Consider the following 5,000-nt stretch of genomic DNA (forward strand, 5'->3'; position numbering starts at 1 on the left):
TTTAAGGAATGAAAGACAAAAGGCATTTGCAGGATATGGGGAATGCAACAAAAATATAGATAATACTGGCCCTTAAAGATCAGTGTATATTATGTGCATATGACTGCAGATCTCATCATGGACAATGTGTGTTACACTCAAACAAACAAACAAACAGACACACACACACACACACACACACACACACACACACACACACACACACACACACACACACACACACACACACACACACACACACATACATACACATATACATATAAATATATATATATATATATATATATATATATATATATATATATATATATATATAAGAACACATGTGGATACACATGCGCATACATACAGATATGTGTGTGTGTGTATACATATATATCAGATATATTATATATATATATATATATATATATATATATATATATATATATACATATATATACATATATATATATATAATATATATTTTATATATATATACATATATATAATTTAAATATATATAAATATATATAAATATATATATATATATATATATAAAAAAAATATATATACATAAATATAAATATATAAATATATATATAAATATATATATAAATATATATATAAATATATATATAAATATAAATATAAATATATATATACATCATGTATATGTATACATATATATAGATATATATCATGTATACATATCTATATCTATATCTATATCTATATCTATCTATCTATACATGTGTATATACATATATATACATATATATATATATCTTCTTTTTTTTTTGACCAACAAAAATCTGAAAGTCAGAAAATAGGTCATGGCAAATGCCACATGGACAGTAAATCCACAGAGACCAGGGGAGGGTCCAGGGAAAGAGCTGCTGATGGGGAGATACAGTACTCAGATGAGGGTCCAGGGGAAAAGCCCCTGGGTTAGGAAGGTTTTTGGTTCATACGGCAACATTTGCTGATTTTTCAGGAAATGTTGGAGTAATTGGGATTTAATCTCAGAGGGGTAAGGTCACTTTGTAAACATTACTGATACTTTCATTTCTATCATCTGCAACAGAACATAACATGAGATTCATGCATATTACAGCATTGATGATTGAAAGAAGGAATATCTATTGCAAGACTGGAGGGTAGTGTGAAACCAAAAAAAATACCAAATAAATCCTACAGAATTGGGATAATATGTAAATATAATTTTGATATAAGCTTGTGTATTTTCAGTTAGCACTGTCCTGTACACATGTGAAACTGCATTTCTAGCCTGCCTTTGTAAAGTATTTCAGATTTAATGTAATGAGGTGCATATAGCAACAATGCAGGAAGAGTACCTCAACCTTTCTCATGTATAAACAACATAAATACATCAAGTACATCAAATCAACAACAAACATCAAGCACATAAATGAATTCCTCTTATACAAATGCATGCCATACAATACCAGTGTGTAAAATTCAATTTATGTTCGTCTTTTCGTCGTAGTCACAAAGCTACCTCATAAACCACCCCGGGACCCATTGAGGTTGTACTACAAAAAAATAAAGCAGTACTAAAAAAAATACTTTAGCCTCATGGCATCCCCTAGATCCGTGCCACACTGAGTATTACAGGAAGGCGTGCAATTAGAGGCTTTAAGAGAGGCCGACTTGGGGCATGCAACGAGGAACACGGCGATAGGCCTACATTGTACCTTGCCTGGGTGTGGGGCAGGTGACAGCACCTGGACCCTCATAAACCGCTTCTAGCTTCCCCTTCAAGCTAACTTGCACGATCTCTTACAGTGCGTGTGTCTGGAGGGTGAGAAGCGGGCCGAAGGACAAGCTAGCCTTTGACAATTCAGCTTAGAGAATTAATAGAGATCATGCTAAAGGGCTCTCTGTGGCCGAGGTTCCAATGGATGTAAACACATTTCTGGGGGGGGAATTTTGTTCCGGTTTTAGGGCTTCACTTATTATTGATTATACACCAATTATTATACATATTATTAGATAAAACGGAAAATACCGCAACGAGGCGTTTTAAATGTAATATTTTTAATCACATATATTTTTAAACACTTTCAATGATACGAGAAATAACGAGACTGTTTTGTTACTAGTGCTGCCATCTGTAGTCTGTGGCTGTAATTAACGATAGTTTCCTTTGAATCTTATCTGAAGATAACGAAAGTTTACCTGTTTTAATATATATATTAAACATATCTTCTTATAATATACATGCAAAATTAACAGAAATAAACTTGTTCGAGGCTAAACATTTGCAAGTTTGGTTACTTGAATGTGTGCGATTGCGCGCACGCACATCTGCACGTGCGTGAGTCCGTGCAGTGGTTATTATATGTAGCTGTACACTGTCAAGTGTCTCTGTGTCTTTTGAAGACAGTGTGAAAAGCTACAGTACCATGTCTCGAGTTAGATCTCGATGTTTAATACGTAGAGTGCGGGGCGGTGCTAATACAGCTGGTGAGGTTGGTTGCTGGGGGGGGGGGGGGGCAGATAGGGACATATAATTGGAGATGCTGTGGTACCCTGATCCAGTCCCGTACACGATGTGTGGGGAGAAATAGTGCATATGACCATCCTCCACGAGCGACAAAATCGCGACAGTTGCTAATAAAAAGAAATAATAACTTGAAAAAGTTAATATGCACGAAAGCGTTTTGTTGCCCTTCGTCGTCACGGCAGGAAGCAGCAATCAAAGGAATTAAAAAAAACAAAAACAAAAAAATATCCGGCGATTTTACACTCGTGGTCGAAACTCTGATGAGCGAACACCTTGTTAAAACGCAGCAACAGTAAACGCTAAGTCTTGTGCCACAAGAGCTACCATGGAGCCTGGGGCCTCTCGTCTCGCTAGACATTATTGTTTCTGTGTCCTAGAGTAACTAAATTAAAGTAAAAAGCCTGTAATTACAGATCTTGCGCACTTTATAGTGCTTTATCAGCACCTTCAATGCACTTGTTTTTGCAGGTGACACGAGGCTACAGTAGGGGTAGTCAGCACCCCACCTCAGACCCGCAGCTCTCTTCTACACTAAGGTAGCCCTTGTGGCTTTGACCCCTGGGTAGGGAGGCCCAGTAGTCTGGGGCGTCCTTTGGGTGCACTTTTTCTTTGATCCTGAATTATTTTCCTCTTAATGTGACTTTCCTGAGCCTACCGGAGTTCCTCGTGAACTCCTGTATTCGCTTGGGGGGTGGGCATTGAATTACCGTCCTTCGCCTAGGCAAGTTCGGCGGTAAGGAAGTGTCCCACACATAACTCGATCCCTCTGTGGTACTGGAGAACGCAACCTAGGCTTCCACTGGAGGGGTAGAGGACGGAAAACTGCCTTACTCTCTTATTAAAGTACAATATAACTCGCAGATTAGGGATTTACTTAAGCTGACGCAAATTCATGATATTCGAGTTAGAGTAACTATTCCTAATGGCCCAAATATCTGTAAGGGAGTAATCTTTCACAGGGATTTGAGGACGATGGAAGAAAGTGAAATTCTCGAGAGCATGAAGGACCAAGACGTAGTGGACGTTCATTTTATGACCAAGAAGGATGGGAATGTGCGAACGAAAACTGGACTGTGTTTTTTTACCTTTGCCTTGAATAAAATCCCTGAGTATGTCAATGTTGGTTATGAACGTGTTCAAGTAAGACCTTATGTCCAAAAGCCAATGCATTGTAATAGATGCCAAAAATTTAGACACACCTCTTTAAGATGTATTGATAAACACTCAAATAAATTCGTTCGCCGTAAATGTGCTGAAGCTCATGCCACCATCACATGTACTAGCCAGATTTCAAAATGTGCTAACTGTGGAGGTCCTCATCAGTCAGGATCTGCTGAGTGCAGCATCCTGAAGAAGGAGACTGAGACATTACCATATATGAGAAAACATGAAGTTAGTCATACTGAAGCTAAGAGGAAAGTGGAAAGTTTGACACACAAACCCGATACTTCCTAGGCTGCAGCAGTAACTAACAACACCCCTAGTGCAAGTGATGTCAGTCAGCAGCTAAAGATAAAGAAATAGCTGAATTGAAACAAATAATCAAAGATTTAAATATTAAACTTTATCAATTGACTAAATTGGTCGATCAAATGGCTGCATCAACCCAGCATAAACATCTTAAGGAAGCTGATACCGAATCACAGTCAGGAGCGGACCTCCCCGTCCGGGTTACTCCTGTGAGGACTTCGCCTGGCTCGCGATCGGTTTATCGAGAGAGAAGCAGGTCGCAATCTGTCAGTCGTCTTCCTCGCCAGGAGGTGCAGTACATAGAGGCTTCTGTCTTCAAACCATCCCGTGAGAGGTCCCTGGGAAGCGAGGGAGAGGAGGCGCCTCTCTCCCATAAAAAGAAAATTAAAAATGGTGGACAAGCCACTTCCAAACCCCATAAAACGTAATCTTCGCGTCGACCATTATACAATGGAACTGTCGAAGTCTTAGATCTAAAGTAAATGACCTTAAATATTAGCCTTGTCCTATGCTCTCGATATTATAGTTCTCCAAGAAACGCATTTAACACACCTCGTCTCTGACGAGGTTGTATCGCTGAGGAACTACCATTTATGTCGGAAGGATCGTGAGGGTAGTGATGGAGGCGGGGTCGCCATGTACATCCACCAAAGCCTCCCTTTTACAGAAGTGACTATTGCTTCTACTTTGGAGTTTGCCGCATGCAAAGTAAAAATTAATGGCACGTATCTGGCTACATGTTCAGTTTATTGTCCACCTGATTAAGTGATAATCTATGATGAGCTCTTTGCTCTTCAGGAACGTCTGCCATAAAATAAAGTAATTTAAGGTGATTTTAATCCTCATCATACGTTATGGGGTTCCCTACAGGTGGATGGTAATGGTGAGCAAGTAGATAAGCTGATTAATGAGTCTGATTTAGTCCTTCTGAACGATGTTAGTCCGACGCGGGTGGACGATAATACCGGGAAATTGAGCTCTATAGACATATCACTGGTCTCTTCATCAATAGCAGCCAAGT

The 5,000-nt window shown here is 38.8% G+C and overlaps 1 protein-coding gene across 2 annotated transcripts in view; it reads right to left on the minus strand.

Moving 5' to 3' along the window:
• Nucleotides 1–1,976, minus strand: part of LOC125038168 (serine/threonine/tyrosine-interacting protein-like) — an 8,141-nt gene extending 6,165 nt beyond the window's left edge. The window contains exon 1 of one of the 2 annotated variants that reach the window (XM_047631528.1): nt 1,787–1,976. The gene's annotated coding sequence lies outside the window, so the exon portion shown is untranslated. Of the gene's footprint in view, nt 1–1,697 lie in introns of both variants that reach the window. The other variant, XM_047631527.1, reaches the window with a different exon arrangement.
• Between the last annotated feature and the right edge of the window lie 3,024 nt (nt 1,977–5,000).

Source organism: Penaeus chinensis, chromosome 24, assembly GCF_019202785.1.
Source record: "Penaeus chinensis breed Huanghai No. 1 chromosome 24, ASM1920278v2, whole genome shotgun sequence".
Taxonomy (NCBI): domain Eukaryota; kingdom Metazoa; phylum Arthropoda; class Malacostraca; order Decapoda; family Penaeidae; genus Penaeus; species Penaeus chinensis.